Below are 27,152 nucleotides of genomic sequence, written 5' to 3' on the forward strand. Positions count from 1 at the left end.
ATGAGCCCATTACCTCTAATAGGGCTTGAGGATAAGCATTTTTCCCCTTACACCGGGGGGGGGGGGGGGTCCAGACACGGATCCCCGTGTAAGGGAAGGGCACATTATACTTCTTTAAAAGGTATTTTTAAAAAATTAACTTTAAAAGGTAAAGGCATCTGAGAAATTAGACTTTAATCTACGAAATATCATGCTGCCAACTCTTTCCTTCAATTAGTCTCAAAGGTGCTACAAAATCTCCCTAAATACTGATTCTACAGACTAACACTTTGAATTCTTTGAAAGGTATCTTTTTCAAACTCTGAACTACATTCTGTTTAGATTTTTTTTTCCTGTAAAAGCAGGCAAATCATTATCAGAATGGTCCCATACCTTCCAGCATCCAAATTTGGCAAGGGCAGTCCAAATTAATCCTCTGCCATCCCACTTTGTCAGCTGGTTTTCAAATGTCCCAGTTTCTCTCTCTTCCTTCCACTTTTCCCCTTAGTTTATTTTAATTGCTGAAAACTGAATTCAAAGCATAAAAATAGTTTGCACTCAATTAACTCAGCTGTGGGGAGAGGCAAAGAGAGGATAGGCAAAACCTTGCCCTTAGGCATAGGCATCGGTGAAATGTTAGAGGGTATGTAGAAGGTACCTTAGTTTACTTTAGGGGTTGGAATTATATGGAGTGCAATTTCCAACATTACTCGCCATTGGCTATATTGGCTAGGGCTGGTGGGGTTTGCAACATGCAAAGGATGTACCAGTGGTACTGAAACTTTTTACCCTTGGGACCCCATCTACATGCAGACATTATGCCCCTGCCCTTCGATGCAGTATATGAATAAAAATATTTTGTTTATTTAGTGTATGTCACACTGGTTAAATGCCAGTACTGCAGCCACTCACTCACAAACCACAAGGTTGTGAGTTCAATACCAGCCAGGAGTTCCGGGTCAACTCAGCTTGGTATCCTTCTGTAGGTTGCTAAAATGAGTATCCAGCTTGTTGGGGGCAATTAGCTTACGCATTGTAAATCACTTAGCAAGTGCTTAGTGCACTAATAAGCAGTATAGAAATATACTTGCTATTGCTATTTTCATTGGCACGTTCATGTATATTTATATTTTAACATTGTATAAGGAAAGAACATTGTTCAAACTAGAACAGTTTTAAGTACAGTGGACCCTTGTTATACACTGGGGTTTGGTTCCAAGATCCCCCGTGTATAACAAAATCCATGTATGCTCAAGTCCCATTAAATACAATGACATAGCAAAATGATGTCCCTTATAAAAAATGGAATATCAAGGTAAATTTATACTTTGTTGGAACATTTTCAAACCGTGTATGCTTGAATCCGTGTATAAAAAATCTGTGTATAAGAAGGGCCGACTGTAAATTCAATATTTAACTCAATGCATGTGTAAATTTTACACGTAAAAAGGTTTGGAAAGAGGAGGGGGATCAGGGCCTCTGAGTCTCATGCCCCCCCTTTAGCAACTCTTGCATCCCCCTTGCAGGTCCTACCCCACCATTTGCGAACCACTGGGGTAAACCATTCCAAGAAAAATTTGTCCTCTTTGATCAGAAAAAAAGGTTAAACTTGGCTACCAACTGAACTCAGTCATACTAATTTATGTGCCATTTATTAAAGGAAGTTTGTTTTGCCTTGCTTGAATGCCTCTGCTTCCTCCTTCCTCCCCAAGAAGACATTTCTGCCCAGTGAATCCATGTTTTGGTAGACTGTCAAGCAGAAACATTCCCATTCATTACTCCCTGGTTATCCTAGCATGGCATACCAGGATTCACCGATTCATTACACACAAGGTCAGAGCAAGCAGAACAGTGTATGAAAACAACAACACTAAGCCGACAGGCCACACCGCACTAAGCACACCATCCTTGGCACTACTAGGACTTTGTGGTTTCCGCCTACTCTCTCCTTCTACTCCACCCGTCTTCTGTTTCCCAGCTGGCTTTAAGGTGGATGAGTTAAGATGCAGCTCTTTTTATTTCGTAATTGAATGGGATTAAGATACATGCAAACAGCATTTCAGGTTAGAATATAAATCAACTTTAACAAAAGGTTTATCGCATACATGTTAATTCAGCTTACCTCTATCCGGTTTAAAATTTAATTTGGTCAGCATCCTGATGTTACTGGATGGTTTTTACCACTGAATTTGCTGCCCTAATGTAGTCCGGGTCCATCCCCGCTTCCATCCCCGCTTCTCCTGGCTCTTTTTGGATCCAGGAGTTTTCTGAGTTAAGAAAATGGCAGCCGGAGCAGCTCTGAAAGTGGGGATGGACCCGGGCTGTATTCGGGTGGCAAATTCAGTGCTAAAAACCATCTGGTAACATCAGGATGCTGCCCGAATTAAATTTTAAAATGGATAGAGATAAATTGAATTAATGCTCATGCAGTAAGCCTCGAAGAGACTTTAACTAGTTTGCAGTTGGTCAGTTAAGACTTGGGAAATTGCTAACAATTTATTCCTATCAATTAGATTTTATATCTCTTTTCTTCAGGAAGGGCCCTTCCCCAGTAGAATTCAACCAGAATTAGAAAATACATTACAAGCTCTCTCTTAATTCTAACACACACACATACAGATAAATATGTATACAAGTACATTGAATGCATAAGAAGGGACCTGCTGTATCAAACCAAAAGACTATTTACTCCAGCACTCTTCTTCTACAATAACATGCCAGGTGCCTAATATAAATTCACAAGGAGGACACAGAAACAATACCACTTTCCCACCTCCATTTACTACCATAATGAAACTGGTATTCTGAGGCATGTGTTCAGGCACATGTCCATACACACACATCTGTCTTTTACACAGTCTCCTTAATCAGTTGTCCTTTGAAACTCAGTTTCCTGGGAGGAGGCTATATCAGTTTGTTGCAGCAGAAACAAGAATAAGTGGAATGCCATCTCAAGGGCCAACACATCTATTATGGCATATCATGAACTGGAAAGTTGCCATGAGATTATTTCACTGTAAGCGTCTTTCAATCTAAGTGGAGTCAAGGAGAGGCACAGTCACTGCAGAATAAGATATAGAAGGGACTCAATCTGGGCCTTTCTCAGGCAAATGGAGTGCCCAAAACTGGCTCCAACCCATCTCCTACTGGGGACAACAACAGAATGGGATGCATCTAGGGCTATGAGGAAGGGTTGACATAGAGTATGTGTGTGCATGTGTGCACATAGAGACATATGCATCACCAAGCTTCTCTTTGCTATCAGCAGGGTGCCTCTGCCACATTCTAACTCCCATCCTTACACACTGGATCTGGGGTCTGAGGGATGTCCTACTCATTCATTTATGAAACACATTCTCTTCTGGGATTTGTCTATATGAATTATTTACTTCAAATCTCATCCCCACCCCCAGTCTCACTGCTTCCTATTTACATGATACAAGGCCAAAACACAAACCAGGGACTGACTGACAGTGAAAACTATTTGACAATGAAACATGCTCTCTCTGAATGTGGTGGAGTCTCCTTCTTTGGCGGTTTTTAAACAGAAGCTGGATGGCCATCTCTTGGGAGTGCTTAGACTGTGTATTCCTGTATGGCAGGAGGTTGAGTTAGATGGGGTCTCTTCCAGCTCTAGGATTCAATGATTCTATGACTGTCTTCACGATGGCTTCACCCAATTTGGCGTTTCTGAATAAAAAAATAGTTTTTTGTCGGTTTTTCAGGCTATGTGGCCATGTTCTGGAAAAGTTTATTCCTGGCATTTCTCCAGTATCTGTGGCTGGCAACTTCAGAGAATGCTGGCATGCTGGCATGAGAGTGAGCGGGGATATATATATATATATATATATATATATATATATATATATATATATAGTGTGACCCTTGGTTGAAAGGATGTGGTTTACATGTTAATCCATGTGTTGGTCTCATGTTGAATGGCAAGGCCTCTCGGTGTCTATTTAATTAGTGACCCATTGTTTGCTGGGCCAGCCATAGATGCAGGTGAAACATTAGGAATAACTCTTCCAGAACATGGCAACATAGCCCAAAAACCCCACAAAAAACTATAGATGCTGGCCCTGAAAGCCTTCGACTTCACATTGAATTTAAAAACCTTATCTTCTACTCCTGGATTTCAGGTCTGTCCACAGTGATGATAGGTGTCTGCCTTCCCATGCACGTCCCTGCAAGCCACCCAGTGCTGCTTGTATGGGTTCGAGTCACTCTGTGAACGAGGTGCCCAGCATCACTAACATGGCTGGGCACTATATTGTGAATTTAACATCAGTGCTGGGTGAAGACCGGGGATTGCACAGGAAGGCAGCTGCCACCATTGCAAGAGCACAGGTAAAATGGAAGGAATTCAAGGGGAATTGGGGTCCAGAATACTCTGGAGGCAGCCCAAAGTACAGTCAGTCCCCCATATTCACATGGCTTGAAAATATTTTAAAAATATCTAAATTTCCAAAAGGAAGCCTTGATTTTGCCATTGTCTCTTACATAAAAGGTAAGCATTTTACTGCTCCACTGTATTTAATGGGGCTTGAACATCCACAGATATTGGTATCCACTGGGTGTGTGTGTGTGTGTGTGTGTGTGTCCTGGAACCAAAACCCAAGGGATGCCACTCTGGCCAGTAAATACAAGCCCCAGTTTCAAGCATGCTGACAGAGTATGCTGACTTTCTACCTACCTTTGCCTACATATCTGTGGTCCCCTCATATTAATATAAGACATTATAAGTTACTGTAAGCCCCACAACACATTTATCACTTCAACAGCACATGCCATTTGCATTTTAATGGAAATGTTGTTATAATTTTGAATGCTTTTTTAGTTTAGTTTGAGTGAAGGGCACTTTAAGCACTATTTGGGTAGAAAATATACTGACAGACAGTGATTAATTAAAAAGGAAATTAACTATTAATTCTTTAGCATGCATTCAACACAAGGGCATAGTGAAGCAGGCTGGACTGAGAATATGTCAGCTGTCTACCTTAAGGCCTTTCAGTGAAGTTTAGAATAAACCAGAATTTGAATTTGTGTAATCTGTAGATAAATCCCTATAAAGGAATTCTGTTGCACTTTGGAGACTGAGAAAAATAAATTTCTAGCATAACATTTGTTGGACTCTAGCCCACAAAGGATTCCTTTATATCTTTTTATGCTGAAACAGATGTACAGAGCTGAATTTTTATAACAATAGCAATAGCATTTACATTTCTAAACCGCTTATCAGTGAACTCAGCACTCCCTATAAAGGAATCCTGTTATACCTTGGAGACTAAGAAAAATAAAAATTTAGCATAAATTTTGGTGGAAAAACAAATTCCTTTAATAATAATAATAATAATAATAATAATAGAGCATATTTATATTTCCTGCCTCTCCAAAGATCAAGGCAGGGTTACAACAATAAAATAATATAAGGTAATACAAATAGTACAAAATATTAATACAATCAATAAAACACTAATATTGAATTTACCAATTGCTATTAGTACTCTAAAATCAATTTATCAGTAGTCAGTGATCAGTCGAGGGTGGGATATTATTATTAACTTTTATGTAGAATCTGATGGATAAGCCCACTGGAAGAGATCCGTTTTGAGTGACTTCTTAAGGGCCTCTAAGGTAGTAATGCAACAGATCTCTTCCGGTAGGCTATTCCATAATTTTGGAATCACTGCTGTAAACGCCCTTTTTATGCTGAAACAGACGTACACAGCTATATTTTTATAGCAATAGCATTTGCATTTCTATACTGCTTATCAGTGAACTCAGTACTCTCTAAGCAGTTTACAATCTGTAAGCCAATTTCCCCCAACAAGCTGGGGACTCATTTTACTGACCTATGAAGGATAAACCTATTTTGCCATCTGCCATACCACAATAGTTTCAAGATGCTTGCTGGCACCTCATTAAACCTGCAATAGAATTATTATAGAGTAAGCATGTTGTAGATTGTGTCCTATATTGTGATTGTATCCAAGCTCTTTAAAGCCAACCACAAGGATTTGAACAGGGCAAGAGGGCAGTACATATGATGTGGTTTCCAGAATTTGCCCACCCATCACAAGATAGCAACCCTTCCAAATTAAGGTACAGACCTTGGTTTCGATGTCCAACAGGCCAGGAACTTCAGAACACAGTGCAGATTGGAAGGCATAGTGAATTTTCCCACGTACCCAAACTGCAAATCTGATGCAGTATTCACATCTGTGTTGTAGCTTAGTCACTGAGAGTTGGAAACTGCTTGGGAAGATATTCCAGCCCACAGAGGAGAAAGGATCCAAGTGGTGTGCCTTCTGTTGTCTTGCCTTACAAATGCTGATGCTGTTCTTACTAACAGCCTATTGCAGCATACACTTCTGCAGTCATCAGTATTGCTCCAGGCTCTCAGCAATGATGGGATTCTGAGGCCACAGAGCACAAGACAAAAGTGACTGGGCAGGGAAGGGAAACCTCAAGGAATATTGTGATGACTGGTGCTGATTTAATCTCACTGAAAGAGTCTTCATATCCAAAATCAGAGCTTGTATATAGACCAGTAATTTTAGGCATGTATATTTTTACATTTTACAGTGGAGACATGTACATTTTTACATTTTACAGTGGAGACACTTACTCAAGAGTATGTCACTTTTTATCAGATGCAGGGATCTGTGGGGTAATGTTTAAAGGGAAAGTGTATTCCCCTCAAATAACCCATTTTCCCTCTTAGAAGAGAATATCCTTGGAGATACATGGCTCTGCAGTCAGATGTTCACCTTACAATGACATAGTATATATGTGTTTGCACGTGCCTTCAAGTTACCTGTTGACTTATGGTGACCCCATGAATTTCATAGGGTTTTCTTAGGTAAGGAATACTCAGAGGTGGCTTTGCCAGTTTCTTTCTCTGAAATATAGCTCACAGCACCTGGCATTTGTTGGTAGTCTCTCATCCAAGTACTAACCAGAGCTGACTCTACTTAGCTTCCAAGATCAGACAGAATGTCCTTTAGGGTACTGCTATGCCAAATAAATTTCTTTCACTACTAGGGGACACAGCTGTATATAAAAACCTAATCTTGCTTAATATGTTGTCTAGTGTGATCATTAAATTAAGAGCCAAATGAGACATGAAGGTGCCCTAATCATACATAAAAATGTGTGTGTTCTCAAATTTAAAGATTGAAAGAAGAATATGGATGAGTGGTGAACCCTTTTGCCCAGGTCAGCTGCTATCAGTCTAGTGTGGCCCCAAACTGTCAAAAATGGACAGAGTATGGTTTTAGGAAGGTTCTACTCCATTTCTGCATGTCTGTCAACATCATTTTTTGGGCTGCAATTTGTAGGGTGCAATCCTAAACCTATTCATGAGGGAGTAAGCCCCAAATGAGTTCAGAATTAATTACCTTTGGGGGGGAAAACTGCTTAGGTTTGCACTGTCAATGTTGAAAAATGATGGTCATGCAGGATTAAGTATACTTTAACAGCAGATCAGCTTCCTCCCTTTCTCTCAAACCCATATTTATTCATTGACTGATAGATTTATATCCCGTCCTTCCCACGCTTATACACCACTCAGGGTGGTTTACAAAAATTAAGACCAATTATGAAATGCAATAACATCTCATAAAAATTACAATGTGAAAAAAGAAAATAACAGACTCAACAAATAAAGCAAAAACACTGAGTACAAAATTTTCTAGGTAGTAAATCAAAGGCCAGTCAGAAAAAAACTATTTTCACCATGCAGCAAACTGAGACAAAGAAATGAGCTAGCTCAGCTTCACAAAAAACTGAAAATGTTGGGTGTAACCACCCCCAAAAAACCTCCTTTTTCTTGTTCTCACCAACCAAGTCTCTTCATCAGATCATAGCGCATGGACAAGCTGACATATAGTGGTCCCTATAACATCCTGAGCCCAAGTTATTTAGGGCTTTTAAGAGCAACGCCAACATTTTTGAAATTATTTGTGCCAAGAAACAAATTATATTCAAGGAAAGTTACTTTTCTGTTGCTCATTGCCCTTTGTCCTTGGTCCCCATGAGGAGTGATCTCTGCACTGATGATCTTTTTAAGTGACAACAGAAATAACATCTAAGACAAAATGTAGCTATGTGACTCTAACATCACCACTTTTCTTTTCCTGTATGATTTTAACATCTTTGCCTGATGAAGAAGCTAGTGAAGCTTCCAAAGTTTGCATGACATATAGTATTTTCTGCATTTTGGTATATAAATAAATATATCCCATAAGTATAAACTCCCATATAAAATCTTGACTTTTCCTTCTTTTATGATATTCTGTAACATGCCAGGGAACCAGTGTGACATACTGGTTTGAGTGCTGGACTAGTGTTAGACTCTGGAGACCAGGGTTTAATTTCCAATTCAGCCATGAAACCCACTGGGTGATCTTGGGCAAGTCAAATACTCTCAGCCCCAAGGGAAGAAAATGGCAAACCTCTTCTGAACAAATCTTAGGTTGACATAAGTCTCAAATGACCTGAAGACACAGAACAACAACATGCCAGGTATAATGCAAGTCTGATATTAACAATCACACTCTCTCTGATAGCTAATGAGCTTATTTCAATTTCAGAAATATTGACTGATGGATGGGATGCTCACACAGAAAGAGAAGAAGAGCAACGTTTTGTGTTTCCTCCTCTTTTGCATCTTAATCCTGCCTAAAATTGAAGTCTTTGTATCTCTTCCTCCAGAGATGTGCAAGCATTATTTCACATCGTGTGGACAAACACCTTCCAAGAAGCACATATTTCCAATAATCATGACTGCAGCATGATGACACCATGAAGAGGCAACCAAACTAAGAGCAATCCATGCAAACTTAGTTTATTACCACATAAATTCTTGGATAATGAAAGGATACCCATGTTGACCAAACAATGGATTTGTAGCTAAAGAACTTCAGATAGTTAATACTACTTCACACAACAATAAATCAGCAGCATTGCTTTATAGGTTGTGCCCTCTTTTCCTCCACGTTTGACACCCTCATTTATTTCATTATGCATTAAAAATTATTAATTATCCATCCACAGTTTGTATCGTGGCCTGACACGAAACCCGAATAAGATTCTAATTTCTATATTAACAATAGCAAGACCTGGCTGCAGCCTACTTTGTCAAGATCAATGGAAAGGTTTTGGTCGGGTTCATTCATTCCTTCATTTTATATTTTGCAAAAAGAGCTGATAGAAAGCAGCACTGGCAATGCCACCTGGCACTCTTAGGTAGTAGTCAGGCCCTTGGCACAGACCTACCACTGAGGCTTGTTGCCAAATCGCCTTTTAATTCTTTTTTCCTGGGCAAGCCCTCTGAGCAGCAAGGCACCTATTCAAATTTCCTACAGTGTTCCTGACACAGAGCACTTTCACATGGCATAATGAGGCAGAATTCAAGAGAATTTTGCTTGTCAAGGAAATACAACATGCTGGTGAATTGTTCTTGCTTGCAGCTCAAGGAGCTGAACAAATCATGGACCAAAGGGCTCTAAAAGGTCATATTGGGAAACACCTAATTAATATTGGAATCAGAAAATTAGGTGTTTGCTCTCAGTTGATCTCAGTTGCTGGATGGAGCTATACAACTTGAAGTGCTGCCAAACTGTGTTATTTCTACAGTATAGATGCACCTATGGTTTCTTTTACATCTCATTATAGTAAGAGAACTGTCTTTTCTATGTAAGCTTACCAACAGAGGAGCGGCCTTTCAGAAAACTCATGTCCATGGGCCTCACATTTGGCCACAGGATTGTACTTGAATTTGGACCTTGGGGACTGAGTGTAACCTGGGGAATTCACTAAGAGGTTTTCCTGTATTGCACATATTTTAAATTCTTCTTTAGCCTTGCCATGTGCACAAGGTAAGAGCTTAGATGAGCATTATACCTTCAATACTGATTGGAATGTGTGGACGTGATCAAAGACATCCCCAGCTGCTGAACGGGACATTAATTCTCTAGAAATATCTTGTCACTGAACTCTTTTTCATCCCCCTTCCACTTATTAAAGCAATAAGGTTTCACCACATGGCAAAGCATTCCCAAGGGATTAGTTAAGCAGTTGAGTTTAATGCATCTCTTGCCATCATCTCCTCTCACTCAGGACTTTGTTAATCCACCAGCAAATACTTTCTACCTTGATCTTGAGGACTTATGAATGTCACACCCAAAATACCACCTGGTTTCAAAAGGCACAAAGTCAAACTTGCACAGGCAGATTGCTCTGTGGAACATGAAAGTTTGGGGAACATAAAAGAATAGAGGCTTCCCTTGACCCTTGAAGGAAGTTGCTTTCAAAGGGCCAAGAACCACTGCAGCAAACAACTCTATGACTTTTAAGGAAAGTTTTAAGAAAAATGGTTTATATGGTCTTAAAAATGTATACTACTCACAAATTTCTTCTTCAGGCAGAAAGTTCATGTGGGGAGGCACAGGGAGACATATATATTAATTTGGGTGATTTACACCTTGTGGTTTCTGTCTCAAAAAAGACACTGTAGCGTTGGCGCATTATGTGGTTCAGACACACAGAACAAATCCCTTGATTATTTGGCAATTTTTGCTGTAGATTCCTGTTTCACTGAAGTTTTTTTGTCTCATTCTCTTGCCTTCAACCTTTTCTAGCATTATTTTCTTTTCCAAAGAACTATGTCATCTCAAGATATAGCCAAACTATAATAGCATCAGTTTAGTTGTTCCAGGGAGATTTCAGGCTTTATCTGTTCTAGGATTCATCTGTTTGTCTTTTTTGCTGTCCACAGTATCCCCAGCACTCTTCTCCAGCACCATATCTCAAAAGAATTTATTTTCTTAATATCCGCTTTCCTCACAGATCTCACATCCATGCATAGTAATAGGGAATGCAATGGCTTGTAGGATTCTGACTGTCATGCTCAGTTGTATATATTTACTCTTTAGGCTCTAGTTCTTTCACTGCTGCCCTCCCCATTCCTTGTGTTCTTCTGATTTCTTGACTGCAGTCCCCATTTTGATCAATGTTTGATCCAAGGTATGATAACTCATTCACTATTTCAATTTCCTCATTGTCTATATTGAATTTGTGTAGATCCTCCATGCTCACTATTTTTGTTTTCTTTATGTTCAGCAGTAAGCCTGCCTTTGTACTTACTTTCTTGATTTTCCTTAGTTGTTGTTCTAGGTCTGTGATGTTTTCTGCTAGTAGTACTGTGTCGTCAGCATATCTTAAAGATTGTTAATATTCCTTCCTCTTAATTTGACTCCTGCTTCTTCTGTGTCCAACCCTGCTCTTCATATAGTTGAGCAGATAGGGTGAAAGGATACAGCCTTTTCTGATCCCTTTGCCAATTGGGAACTATTCTGTTTCTTCATGTTCTGTTCTAACAGTAGCCTCTTGTCCTAAGTAGAGATTCTTCATCAGCACTATCATATGTGTTGACACTCCCATAGCCTTGCATGACCGATGCATTCAAAGGCTCTGTTAGTAGATGACCACAATCTAGAAAAACTACTTCAGTTGCATCCCCTAATCTGGAAGATGGACTGGATTTGTGCACACTTGGGGAAAACCCTAAATCTTTCTTTGAACTCTTCACGCAGCATCATTTTATAAAACTCCTTTGAACTACACGCTGCTGATTCAGCTTCCTAGAACACAACTGGCAAACCATTCCCCCTGGATGAAGAGACCTGTCTGATTTTGTTTCTGTGGTATGCTGTTCTGCAGGTATGTTTGCATCCTGCCCACACACTCTGGCTCCTCCATCCTTCCCAGTTGGATGAAGGAGGTGGCTAAATATAATTTCAAAAGTCTTCTTCTCCAAATAGAGAGCCGCCCACAAGCTGAACAATTCCTCTCTTCCTGCAACTAACTATTCATGATAACAAGCCCAAGCTAAAGAAAAATGTATCTATCAGTACATGACTTGCCTATTTCTAAGGGTTGGAAAATTGTGTTAACAACACAGGAAGGAATTCACTTTTTGAAAAACAGCAAAAAATGTAGGCTATGTCTGCATTCTTCCGCAGATATAGCCAAACCTGAGATTGGTATATAATGCATTTTTTTACAACGAAGATTGATTGATTAATTAATTAATTAATTAATTAGAGCTCAACTGTATCATAGGATAGGTAACAATACATTAGTTTATCAAAAAGACAACCAATAAATGACAAAATTAAACCTGATCTACCATACCATATTATGTACCAAGGTAAGCCAAATTCAGCCAAAAGCCAGATTTTTGTGACATATAAATTGTGGCAAATATAACTGGCTGATTCATTGGTTGATTTTTAGGCTGACAGACGGAGACAAGACAGGATATGAAGAGGTGAGGAGCTATGCAAAGAAATTAAGTGATATCCCTACATCACTGAGAATCTGCCAAGCATCCATTTTCTCAGATTTTATGCATCACAGATTTTAGATTTTCAGCACTGTGATAATACCCATAATACCAGTTTTAAGATGTCCAAGGAGAAATTGCAAGAATCCTGAAATCTGCACTTAATTTTATGTACTTAATTTGTGCAATGTGAAAAACAGATAATAAACACAACCCTGACTCCAGGACATGTCATGCTCAGGGGGCATATTACATATCCTTCAACATTTCAAAGATGAAAATGGATTCATATGTGGCCAAGAAACATTAGAGTGTGGTGAAGATGACAAAAGTTATTAATGAGGAAGAACAAGCAAAGTAAAGGGTCTGCAGCAGTTTGCTTTTGCCTTAAACTACTGGGAAGTGCAAACTCTATTTGCATTTTGCATTCAGTTGGCAGCAATTGAAATAATCTGAGGACAAAGGGAGAATGTGGAAAGAAGAAAGAAAATCAGGGACATTTTTAAAAGAAGTTGAAAAGTGGGATGACAGAAGATTAATCCCTGTCCCTGCCAAATGGAGGACAGTATACATCATCTTGTCCCAACCTGACCTACCCATCCCACATTATAGATCCATTTTCAAGACTATAGAATATTATGAATAAAGAAGTACTGAGGAATGAATTACATGTTTAGGAGGAGAACCTTGATCTGGGAAGCTAGGTCTCTGCCAAACTAATAAAATTCAGAACAGGGAGAACAATTTGTGGCAGAGAAACTGTGGGTGGAAATTATTCTTAATCCTTTCCATTGATACTGACGCTTTCCAGATCTGATTCCTCCCAAGTCACATACGCCCCAGCCTGAGCATCAGGTACATATTTGCTCAAGCCTGGAGTAAAAACAACAACAACTGAAGGTAGGAAGGTACTGGTAGATGAACGGATGAAGGGTTTCCAAGAACAAGTCTTTTTATTTTCTGCTTTACAGTAGTTTGGTGGTGTTTGAGCTCCCAGATCTGTGTCTACTCAGTAGCAGCTGAGTTTTGCAGACGATGGATGTATCCATACTGCAGAAATAAAGCAGTCTGACACCACTTTAACTGACACGGCTCCATCCTGTGGAAACCTGGGATTTGTAGCTGAGGTTTTCAGCCTAGTTTGTCAGAGAGCTCTAGTGCCTCACCAAACTACAAATCCTAGGATTCTACAGGATAGTCAATTAAAGTGTTATCAAACTGCTTCATTCTTGCTGTGTAGATACACCATTTGAGGTTAATGACACAGTAAATCTGTTGGCAGGTTTTATTCTGAACTTTGAAAGAGCTATCCAAGGGCTTAAAGTTATCCACCCAGTAAATTCCTCCCCTTGGATAACTCCTTAAAGTTTAAACTAAACTCCAGAATGGATTCACTGAAACAGGAGCCACCAACCACCACTGGGTTCATTGCCAGGGTTCATTTTGTTTTATCCTAACTTTCTAACAACGTCTGAACAGAAGAATCTAGCTCAAGCACCCATCCCAAAGCAGCAAATTAAAATATAGTGTTCCCTGTGAGGGGGAAATCAAATCAAGGTATTAAGAATTTAAGATCTGGAAGCAAATGTATGGCTGCCCTCGACGCAATTGTCATTCACCTTTTCAAAAAAGGCTGGTAAGCTTAAGTTTTTGTTCCCTGGTTTTCTTTTCATCCTGGTCCAGATGCATCTGTCCTTCCTCAGAATTTACTCTCCTCCTCCTTCTTCCCTGCCTCAAGCTGTGAATCTGGCAAAGGTTCTCCTTCCTTTTCAGGCACTCCTGCAAAAAGCCAGGAGTAAAATGAAAAGAAACAGTAAATAATTGGCTCTGAGCGTAAAGCAACATTTAAGTATGTTAAGAAGAGCTCTGCTGGATCACTCCAAAGGCCCATCAAGTCCAGCATTCTGTTTTCCCACAGTGCTCAAGCAGATGCATGTGCAAGGAACCAGTCACACTGGAATTATAACAACAACAGCAGCAGCACCAACAACAACAACAGCAAACAAAGAGAGCAGGTATTCAGAAGCCTCAGCAAGGATTCCAGCTGCAAAAAGGAAACAAAACAAAACAAAACCCATTCTTCATAACTGTATGACAGTTGGCATTTTCTGTCGAGAGAGAAAGAGATTAATAAATTTCACCCAAACACAATTTCATATGTTTTTCATACATTTTGTGTAAAAACCTGTACAATCCTACAGTCATGGGCACAGAAGTTTAAGATGTACCATTATTGGAGAGGTTACAATTGAGGTAAAAGGAGGAGCCCAATTCCTCTTCACTGCCTTCTCTGGTTGTTGTGATGGTTGTTGTGTGCCTTCAAGTCGATTCCAACCTTTGGAGACCCTACGGTTTCGCCTTAGGGTCTCCATAAGTTAGAAACGACTTGAAGGCATGCAACAACACGAAAAGTGAACCTATCATGGGGGTTTCTTGGCAAGTTTCTTCAGAAGGGGTTTACCATTGCCCTCCTCTTAGGCTGAGAGAGTGTGACTCACCCAAGGTCACCCAGTGGGTTTCCATGACTGAGCAAGAATTCAAACCCTGTTCTCCAGCATCATAATCTAACACTCAAACCACAACCCCAAGCGTTTGCTTAGGTTCAATTTCCCACAGGCTTTTAAGAACTGAAAACAAAATGCTAGAAGAAATAGTTTTTCTTGTTTGACTTGACATTTTTATCAGCTGGTTCTTTTGCTGTTGTTTTACTCACACATCTTGCTGCTAGGTTGTTTTTAAAATGTCTCACAAAGCAATCTTCATAAAAGGGTGTGGGTGCACAGGTCCAAACCCATACACAAGCAATGCGTGAAAATGCAGTAAAACTGGCAGGTGAATAATTTATTCATAAAGTTACCTATATGCAACTTATTAGCCCTGGCTATTATTCTTAAGGATGACATCAGTTTATTGCTTAGGATGTCAAAATGGCAGCCAGGCAAGGAGCGCAATGTATGGGTTTGAACGTAGAACCACTTGATCATCCAACAGCTTCATTTGTATTTGTTTCTTCACTGCAAGGTCCATAAGTACAGCAAGGCTGGAGGAAACTAATACAAAAGTTTTTTGAAATGTAGCAATGAAATAAAATAGAAATGAAATTTGCTTTTGTAATCATGTCTCAGTGTTGTAACATCACCACTCCTTCACATTTACACTGCTATTATATTCTCCTTTTCTTTATTGTAAGGTTGTTATTGAAACCTGGTGACAGGCATGAATAATTCACATATTCACTTGATGTGTTTCCTTCCTTCTTGGTTTATTCCCATCATCATCATCACTCCCAAAATGGGATTCATTATCCCAGTTATTAAAACTGCTTTAGAAATTTAGGGTTGCCATAGTGAAAACTGGAGAGAGCTCCTGTACCTTTAACAGTGGTATAAAGAGGAAAGTCCAGCAGGCATTGCTTGTTACCTAGTTGTGTGACAAACAACACCTGCTGAATTTCCCTCTTTTATACAGCTGTTATAGATGCAGGGATCCCTTCCAGTTTTCAGTCTGACAACCCCAAAATTGGGATTCAAGACAGCTTTAAAAAATTAAAACAAATACAGCTAAAATATATGCCAAGAAGATGTGTAAAATCAAGCAAAAATACAAAAGTGATAAACTTGCAATACTGGTGTTTCTTCTTTGCCTTTTTTGACACTAGTTTGTATTGACAATGCAAAGATTACCCACAAATTTTGTCACTGCCATCGATAAAGGCTGTCTCAACACATCAAGGCAAAAACCCATCATGGAAATGGTCAACCTCACAAGACTTTTCAGTTGGAGTTGTTCTTTCCCACAAATAACTAATTTATGCATAACTTTCAGGGTTTTTTTCCTGCAGAAATGTGGTCTTTGCATAAAAATTACATTTTTGCCCAGAAAATATTTTCTTTTGCACAAAATACACTGTTTTCTGCACAAAATGTTTTTGCTCAATTTATTTTTTTCAACAACAACAACTCCAAAGGGTGAAAAAAATCAGAATGCACAAAAACACTTACAATCTTGCATAGCACAGAGAAAAGTTTTGAACTTATTCATCCTTGTATGAACCGTAAGCAAAGTTTTTGATTCCTAGTTTGCAAGAGTTGCAGGAAGGAGGCACAGACAATTCTCATGCTCCCCTCTCAGCCCTGGTAACCTTCATAACAAAAAGCAGCCTGAATGGCTTCAGAAGTTATTCAGGCCAGAGCAAATGTTGCTCGTGTTTTATCTCCCAGGAAACTCAGAAACCTTCCAAGAATGAAGTTAAGGACGCAAAGCAAGGCGTAGGGAAATAGCCAGCGAGGGGTAACCTACTGTCTCTCTCACAGAAAACAAGGCCCCAGTGTCAAAGCCACAAGACCAAGGGCACACACACACACACATGCACACACACACAAATAGACATACACACATACACAGAAATACAGATGATGGAAAAGAAAGGCTCTCTAAACATTGCTTACAAGCAGGTGGCTGTGTTCTGAAGAAAGAGACACACACAGAGAACAAGCAAGCAGACACAGGCAGACATGGAGCAGCTTTCTTTCTATGCTGCTTGGGGGAATGTAAGAAATTAGGGCCTCAATCCTATGTCTCTTCCCTTGTAAGACCCAGTGAACAAGGGAATATATGTAGGGAGACAGCGTGGTGTAGTTGTTTCAATGATGCACTATGACTCTGCGTTCAATTCCCACCTTAGCCATGAAACTCATTGGGTGACCTTGGGAAAGTCACACTCTCTCAGCCTCAGGGGAAGGCAATGGAAAACCTCTTCTGAACAAATCTTGCCAAGAAAACCCCATTATAGGGTTTCCATAAATTGGACACAACTTGAAGGCACACAACAACAACAACAACAAAAGATGATTCCATGAAGACATAATTTTGAGTCTTCCTTCTTATGAAGCTTTTGATATGACTCCATGAATACATAACTGCAGAAAAGTTATTCTGGAATGAGAGAGACTTCAGGGACTACTTAACTGAGAACCTACAGGCTGGATCTGACCCCTGGCAACCTTACTAAATGTAATCTGTGTATGTACCTTTTATTTATTGGGCATAATCTGCTATATGCTGTTGTGCCAAGCAACTGGGTATGTGTCTTGTACATTAGAAATTAGGACAGATGGAAAAGATTTTTAAAAAAAGTCAAAAGGAAATGATGCCAGTAGCTTTTAGGATGCACTATAAAAGAAACATATACTCACACTAGGAGCATAGAAAGTGCATAATAGAAGCATGATTATATATTTATTAGTTGTTGGTGGTGGTGCCTTCAAGTCATTTCCAACTTACAGCAACCCTAAGGCAGAGCTATAATGGGGCTTTCCTGGCAAGATTTGTTCAAAGGAGGTCTGCCTTTGTCCGCCTGCGGATGAGAGCATGTGACTTGCCCAGGGTCACCCAGTGGGTTTCATGGCTGAACCCTGGTCTCCAGAGTCATAAGCCCTTATCAGATGAGTCTGGAACTGGGGGTCTTCAGCACTGGGCGGTTCGAATTCACGTTATTTCGCACAATACCATCATACCAGCATTCGAATGGCCCAATCCGAACTCACGTGAATGCGCGAGATGCCGAACTGAATGCGTACTGGCTCCTCTTTTTGGAGCGTGTTGGCCAGTGCGCTGATAAGGGGATTGGCAATATCCTGGATTGGGGCTCTGTTCGATCTCAGTGCGAATGGCTCTGGTGTGACTACCCAATCCTGAATTCCATCGCAAGACCCCCAGATTCCAATTTTAACTTCCGGTGGGTCTTTCCTCTTGCCGGTTCCAGGGAAGCGGGGGGGGGGGCGGTTCCAGCGGCCTCCTCCTCCTCCTCCCGGCTTGGGAGCCAGCATAAGCTGCATCCCAAGAAGGGAAGAGGCGCGGGGGCTGCTGGAATCGTGGTTCCGGCAGCCTCCTCCTCCTCCTCCCAGCTTGGGAGCCAGCATAGGCTGCATCCCAAGAAGGGAAGAGGCGCGGGAGCCGCTGGAACGGCGGCGATCACCGCGATTCTAGCGGCCCCGCGCCTGTTCCCTTCTTGGGATGCAGCTTATGCTGGCTCCCAAGCCGGGAGGAGGAGGAGGAAAAAAGCATCCCCATTTACTTAGATGGCCATCCAGCCTCTTTGACAGCCGCTGGAACTGGTCCTCCCCCCCCCCCCCAGAATACATATTCACACACTCACACACACACACGTACAACCGGGCATTGCTAATTTGTTGCAAGGGAAGGTCATGGTAACGTTAAAACCAAGCAGGAATGTAGAGAGGAAACAGAGAGGAATGTAGAGAGGGCACGTTGTATCGCGATTGTTAATGTGCGTGAGCTGGCTCTCCAGCTGTTTACCGGGCTGTCATGATGTGACCTCCCCTTTCACCCCGGAAGCGTTTAAGGTCGCAACCCATGCAGGGCACCACTGAGCATGTGCGAGGGGGCCGATACGAATCGGCCAATCCTCATGTTGAGCACCGGTGTGACAAAACATTCTGCACTGAATGCACTTCGCGCGAATGCGTATTGGCCAATTTGAATCATGCCAATTCGGAGGGGCTCCCAGGTATGATGGTATTGTGCGAAATAACGTGAATTCGAACCGCCCAGTGCTGAAGACCCCCAGTTCCAGACTCATCTGATAAGGGCTATAGACTCCAGAGTTGCTCAAACCACTATGCCATGTTGGCTCTGGGATTGAAAAGATTTTTAATAAATACAATAAAATACATCTGCACGTGGAAGCTTTAGTTTTTAAAGTTTTAGTCCACATCCTTAAAAACAAAGCTTCCAAGTGTACATTTATTTTATTATATTTATTAATGCAATAACCTATTTATCTTTTCAAACTGCAGATCTTTAGAGCTGGATGCAATAAATAAAAAACAATTTAACAAAATATCCTAAAAACTACAGCAACCCTCAGATTCTGATAGGGTTGTACTACTACTACCAGACCTTCTCCCTGCAGTAAGTTATTTGTCAGATTGACCAAGGCTGGAACCAGACTGGAAAGTGTATCTATGTGTCTCCAAGTCACCTGTCGACTTGTGGCAACCCCAAGAATTTCCCAGGCATACCAATCAATCCTCCCAGGCTAGATCTTATAAGCTAAAACTGGCAAGGGTCCAGCCTGCATGGAATGAGATAAATAATAAATTATTATTATTATTATTATTATTATTATTATTATTATTATTATTATGAGATGTTCTGATTCAGGCACTTTGTCCACTTTTAGAAGCTACAATAGGAATGTCGGTTAATTCAGTATTAATGTTTTATTGATTGTATTTTGTATTATTGTATCATTTTTATTGATGTAATCCTGCCTCGATCCTTGGGAGAGGAGGAAAATATAAATAAACTTTATTATTATTATTATTATTATTACTACAAATAAAACTGATTTCCCCCACTCGCCTTGGCTGCAAGCACCTTGAAGACTGAACTATTTTAGCATGAGCTTTAGTGGACATCAATCTACTTGTTATCTCCAGCACGGTATCTGAAATCATGGATTGATATCCACAAAAACTAATGCTAAAATAGATTGGTTAGTCTTTTTAACAAAATATTAAATTGAAACTATTATTAAAACCAAAGATAGCTACACACCAACAAAATGAAAGACAAAAGGGAAAAACAAACATCCAGTTTCTACTCATACCTACAAATGTTAATAGACATGTATCAGCATATACATAATAAATGTACTAAAAATAAACACAATAAAATACTTCCAGCTTTCTTCTGCCACGGCTGTTAACTGAAACTTCCACATTTCCTCTTATCATATCATATTATAAAATTTAAATCTACTTTAAATTATCTATTTTTATATACTTGACTATAAGTCAACCTCATGTATAAGTCAAGGGCAGGTTTTGGGGCCAAAATTAAGGATTTTGATACGACCCAAGGATAAGTCGAGGGTAAAACTTTGTGATCTGTAACAAAGGATCTAAAGGATGAAGCAAAGCAAAATGATGTCAAAGAACTTTCCAAATTCCAGCAGGCATAACTTTTTGTGCTCATACTAAAGAATGGATGGAAGAGAGAGTAGAGGGGGATCAGCATTTCCAGGACAAATTATATTCTTGCCTTTCACCCAGAAATGGATCCTTTAAAAATAAGAATTAAAGTTCAGTACTTATATTGACCCATGGATAACTCAACTCTGGTTTTTGGGGGGCATTTTTTTTTACTAAATATTTTTAGAGTTATACAGTTGGGCCTCCATATCCACAGATTGTTTCTCCATGGATTCAAGCATCTATGGCTTGAAAATATATATATATAAATATTAAAAGTATCAATTCCAAATAGCAAACCTTGATTTTGCCATTTTGTATAAAGGGTGCCATTTTACTGTACAAGTGCATCTAGTGGGAGCTGAGCACCCATGGATTTTGGTATCTATGGGACATCCGGGAACCAAACCCCAATGGATACCAAGGACCCATTGTACATGAGTATCTACAGTAATCTACAAACTGTGATCTTAGCTTGCAGTTAACCCCTAAGTCTTACCTGTGTCTGTTTTGACATCAACTACTGAGACCTATTACCATGGTATCCCACTCCTTCTTTTGTACATATTCTATATAAACTGTTTGCCTCTTTCAAAATATTTAGCAAACCTGTAATAGCAGGCAAGCAAAAGCCTTAATTCTTTCACGTCTAACATCAAGCCCAAAAACACACACAGGACAACACCCTGAGAGTGCAGTTGGAAAAGATAAAATAAGATTTACTCTTAATTTTCCATTTCTGGAGTGGTTAAAATGAAATTTTGTTTGAAAAAAATATTATATTTTACATTGTGATGCTCAGCTATGTTTTGCAAAGCATTTAAATAAATATTGCTCACAGCAGACAGATGTACCTTATAATAATTACTAAAGGAGGGGTCAAACTAGAAGAGATGCTGGGAAACCTATGAACCAGTGGTTTTCTTCAGTTCAAAGCAGCAGCAACAGCGCCCACATCCAACTGGATCAAGTACTGCTGCTGAAAGATGTATGCTAACAAAACTAGATTCAAAATAGAGGGAATATCAGCTTTCTCACCCATGGGGAATATATACCAAAAGAAGGCAGGGATAGAATCTAACAGAATTAGGACTTCTTTGGGAGGAGAATGAGTGGAAATCCTTCCCCAGAGTTAATCACCAAGAGCAAATACCAGAACAGGAAAGTAAAAAATGTAGACAGATTGCTTGCAAAGTCTGGGAAGGGGCTGCCGCAGAATAATTTAATTAAAAAGATAAGATCGCCCAGGATACTTAGGTAGCTTATAGCAGCTAATACCCCTCAGTCCATCAAACCATTTATTGTTTTCTTTAATAACCCAAACCTCCCCACAAAAAAAAAGACAACCCAAATGGAAACCTGCATACTTTACAGTTTCATTACAAGTGGAAAAAATGTTAATGACGGGTGGAAGGGAAATGAGAGCCCTCGTTGTCTCTTTAGGAACACCCACCTGATAAGTTTTCCGACCAGAAGGTGACTGATGGATGTCCCGTAAAGGAAATCTGAAATCCTTATCAGCATTATCTTTGGGTACTTTTACACTCATTACAAGGTATGCATTCAGGGAGCTATACGGGAACAAGGGCCTGATGCTTCCATCCAGACAGCTGTAATTGATGGGGTCGTATGTGCAGGGCATACAATTCCTGTGGTACACACATATGCAAGATAGATGATCTCCTTACTTTATCTAAAGATTATTTAATTTATTTAAATCTTGGTTTTCTTGAACAAACTAAAGTAGTTTCAAAGGTAATATCAAATATGATACATCAAATTAAAAAAAAAACCCACCATATATCACCCATCATGGTTCAAAGTACAAGAAAAAGTGACAGCACCGGCATGAAAATGAGGAATCCACAAAAGAACCTAATCTGAGCTCACTGTGTAACCGAGTGCAGTCATTCCTCCACATTTGTGGCTTTGACTTTTGCAGATTTGATTATTCATGGATTTGATTAATATGTTCTCCCTAGGAATGTCTAGGTCCTCCAGCATGGCTTTATGGTCAGCCTCTGCCAAAAGTTGCATTGAAGGACCTAGAAATTCCTAGAGAAAACACTTGCCTGAGACTTTTGGCAGAGGCTGACCATAAAGTCATGCTGGAGGACCTAGAGAATTGTCCTCCAGTGCAATTCTATGGTCAACTTCTGGTGATGTTGACCATAGAGTGGCCCTGGATGACCTAGAGATTCCTAGAGAATTGTTCTTTCAGGAAAAAAAATAGTGTTTTTTGTTTGCAGTTTTTTCACTTTCATGAAGGTCCTGTGCCCCTAACTCCAGTGAATGTGGAGCATCCATTGCAGTCTACCATGTGCTCACTGTGTAAGTAGCGATGTCTCTATACAGTGGACCCTTGTTATAAGCTGGGGTTTGGTTCCAACATCCACCGTGGATAACAAAATTCATGGATGCTGAAGTCCCATTAAATATAATGACATAGCAAAATGGTGTCCCTTATAAAAAAATGGAAAATCAAGCTTTGATATTTGAAATTTATACTTTCTTTGAACATTTTTAAATTGTGGATGCTTGAATCCATGTATAAAAAAATCTGTGTATAAGAAGGGCCAACTGTACAGTGGTTCCTCCACATTCACTGCAGTTAGGGATGCCAGACTCCCATAAAAGTGGAAAAACTCCTTTTGCTTAATCTATCTGTGATGATACAAGATTGCCTGATATCTAAAGATGAATAAATTGCAGGAATATTTGATACTAAGCAGTGTACAGGTAGGCAAGTGCAATGTGAGTTTCTAGTAGAAACAGAAGTTATGGCTCTGGATGCTCTAGTAAGGTAAAAGAAAACGTACGTGTATTGTCTCAGGAAATCCATCCAAGGACAAGAAAGGAGATAAGGAAAAAGGGTTAAGTTATACCTAATTACAAGAACCCCAAAAACTGTGGAAGTAAACTACATAGCACCTATCATTGGGTTCAGAGTCCATTATGGTTGTCCCATTCTCAGACAAAGGGAACAAAGAGAACTGAATTCCTGGCTTGGAGAAGGGAGAGGTGAGCTCAACAGGTAGAATGGAAGCAAAACAAACAAAAACCCAAGATCATAGAATTAAGGAAATACAGATGGGAAAAACCCCATGGACTATCTTGGTCCTATTGCCCCCTTCCCATCGCCTGATACATGCGTTGATGCCTCTTTGCTTCTCGTACAAATAATTATTTCTCTAGTGATGTAAAGCTGGGAAAGTAAAAACAAAAACAAACAAAAACCCAAATTTCTAGAATCAATTAATTTTAGAGTTGGAAAGGCTATCTAGTTTAACTCCCTGCCATGGAAGAATACACAATCCCTGGACTTTTGAAAAATGCATATCCAAACTCTGCTTAAAGAAGGCAATTCTGCCACTCTCTGAGGCAGTCCATTACACTGTCAAACAGTTCTTACCATAGAGAAGTTCTAATGTTTAGGTGGAATCTCTTTTCTTGTCATTTGAATCCATTGGTTTGTGTTCTAGTCTCTGGAACAGCAGAAAACAAGCTTGCTCCAACATCTACACAACATCCCTTCAAATAGTTAAAGATGGTCACCTCCTCAAAGTAACCTGTTACATAAAATTTCTTTTGGTGCTGCTACTGACACATAGCCGTCTTTCACAGCTTATTTGAAAATGGGTTTGTCCTTTTGTTTCCTGTTTGCCTCCCAAAAAGCAACCAAAGAGTACAAGCTAGGACCTCTGAACTATGCTCTGCTATAGCAGGGCAGCTATATACCAAAGGCTTTTCCTAAAACAAAAGGAAAATGAAGAATAGAACACCTTTCACCCCAGGGTTGTATGTGGTCACAAAGGTTAAATGCCTATTAACAATAGAAAAGCTTAGCTAACCCACACCAACTCTATCCTAAATTTGGCTATTTAGGCAGAACACCCAGGAAAAGGCTGTAACCAAGTGTATGAGATAGGGATGGAAAAGAGGCATTTTGGTTAAAGAAGTCACGCTCAAACCATTACACCATGATGTTTTTCTTCCATGTCTCTAGACCCCCACTTGTTTATTCTAAAATGTGCACGCTGAAAACCAGTCAAACATGCCCCAAAGCAGTCATAAATGCAACAGCTTACTTCTCCCACCTCCCCAATCCTCCAAAATTGCAAAATGGTTGAAAATTGGCCAAAATGGCAGCCAGAAGTGACACAACATCACTTCCAGAATCTATGCAACAAAAAACAGTCTCCGTTCCCTGAGAAACTGGTGGGGCAGAGAAGCGGGGAGTAGTTTTGCAAACATCCAGGTGTTACACACAAAGTAACATGATATGTATTGGCTGTTTAGCACTGTAATCAGCCTAATTAATTAACAGCTTAATAACTAAAGTCTAAAGAAACATTCAAGCTGAAATTCTGACTTAAGACAGTACGAGCCAGAACAGACAGCCCTAAAAAGACACCTTCAGGGCATAACCAGAGTGTGATGTTTATACGCCACATGCCTTGAAGCCATCTGATGTCATCCTGAAGACGCGGGTGGCTTCAAGACACTCTGGTGGCACGGCGTTTATATGCCACACACCTCCAGAGCAGTTTGCAAGCGGATTCAAGATGTGATGGGACAAGAAAAACTGGCTTTTTGGTGGCTGAAAAAGGAGTGGATCTTTGCAGCTCCTTTTTAAGCTGGCTTCAAGGTGGCTTGGGGCCACAACATGTGTTTACCGTGGCCCCAATGCATCTTTGGAAGAGGTGACTTCAAGCCACTCCTTCAGGGCCATCTATCCCGCCCCCCCCCCAAACTTTAGTTAAAAATAAATGTTATCAAGGTCTCCTTTATTCTTAGCTCATGCCCAGTTTAATTCGTAACTTAATTAATTTTAATTCATTTTAATCACCCTTTCCGATTCAGTGAACTGGCCAAGCTGGGAACTTCACCATATTTTTAAAAGCAAGGAAGAGAGCATTTATTCACTGACTACTTCAAATCAGTGATCACTATGATTGTTGTTGTGTGCCTTCAAGTGGTTTTCAACCTATGGCGACCCTGAGGCGGATCTATCATGATTTATTTAGAGGAGGTTGGCCATGGACTTTCCCTGAGACTGAGAGAGTGTGACTTGCTCAAGGTCACCCAGTGGGTTTCATGGCCAAGCTGGGAATCCAACCCTGGTCTCTAGAGTTGCAATCCAACATTCAAACCACTACACCATGCTGGCTCAACTATATAAGCTATGACAACTGGTACTAAATATACAGTGGACCCTTGTTATACACTGGGGTTTGGTTCCATGATTCCCCGTGTATAACAAAATCCATGTATGCTCAAGCCTCATTAAATATAATGACATAGCAAAATGGTGTCCCTTATAAAAATGGAAAATCAAAGTTTGATATTTGAAAATTATCCTTTTTTTGGAACATTTTCAAACCGTGTATGCTCGAATCTGTGTATAAAAAAATACGTGTATAAGAAGGGTCGACTGTATTCCCCTAACCTTCATTGTATTTAAATACCAGCGATTTCACCTTCCCTTTCTCCCCCTGCCTCTTTCAACAGCCGCCTCACCTGCTCCACCAAGTCATTATGTCACATCATCCCCAAACTGCTTCTTGGTTACCATACGTCCTCCTTTCCTCAGACATTTTAAAATCTGCCTGGACTAAAATTTCCACCATGAAGAAGAGGCCATGCCCAGGAAAAGGAGGATGTATGGTAACCTTACTTTTCCCTAACCTGAAGAGAATGGATTATCACTCAAAAGGAAGATGTTGGTATGTGAAAGTCAATCTGGAATACTGAAAATGAGAAAATGAAAAATGTGCACTTAGGAAGTTACCCAAGAGACAGAGAGGAATGGGGTCCATCCACTTAATACAGATGCATGGCTGAGCAGGATAAGAATAAGAGGATGAATGGAACTTGGAAGTGAAACCCAAGAGTTTCAGAGAGCAGACCGGATAAAGTGGGACCACAGCAGAGGAATCCTGAGTAGTTTGTCTCAGGATGCATCTACACTGCAGAAATAATCCAGTTTGACACTACTTTAACTGTCATGGCTCAATGCTATGAAATTCTGGGAATTGTAGTTGGCTGTGGCACCAGGACCCCCTGAGAGGAGAGCAAAGCTCTGTTGACACAACGAATGATAGTTCCCAAAATTCCATAGCACTGAGCCATGACAGTTAAAGCAGTGTCAAACCATTTTATTTCTGCAGTGTGGATGCAGCCTCTGTCTCTGTTGCCACCTATAGGCACATACCTGCTTGTGCAACCATAGCGCCATATATTTCTTTACTTCCAACAATGGAAACATCTGACATTATACCTTTGAAATCTTGATTAATGTCAGCTGCCCCTGCGGCAACATAATACTGTACAGTCATTTAAGTAGTGCTCCTGTTGGAGGTTAGCTTTATGCTCCTATTCTTCCAGCCAGTCCTGTGTTTACAAACCCTGTTTGAAGTTACAAACAAATCATAACCTGCTGGGTCAGAGATTAGTTTTTCAGCTCAGATCTGTGTCTGTGTTGTGATAGAGTAACCCAAGGGGTGGGGTGTGCAGGAGAAATCTTGTTTATTCTTTATGCTGACTTCTAGAGAGGTTTGTGTCTTCTGCCGGGCACAGGACCAGAAAGTCCAAAAAGAGGCGCGTTACAAACCACCATAAGGGACGTCCTCAGGATGTCCTAGGTTTAAAAAGGGGTGAATGAATAAATGAATGAGATTTATTTATATACCGCCATTCCTTCGATCACTTCTTGACGGTCCAAAGCCTAATATGTCCTGAGGACGTACAAGATGGCGGTGCCCCATCTACACGGGGGCCGCCATGATGGCGTCACAAACGCACTGCCTACAAACGAGGCGGCA

This window comes from Sceloporus occidentalis, unplaced genomic scaffold (genome assembly GCF_023333645.1).
Source record: "Sceloporus occidentalis isolate IW3139 unplaced genomic scaffold, rSceOcc1.0.p SCAF_5, whole genome shotgun sequence".
Lineage (NCBI taxonomy): Eukaryota > Metazoa > Chordata > Lepidosauria > Squamata > Phrynosomatidae > Sceloporus > Sceloporus occidentalis.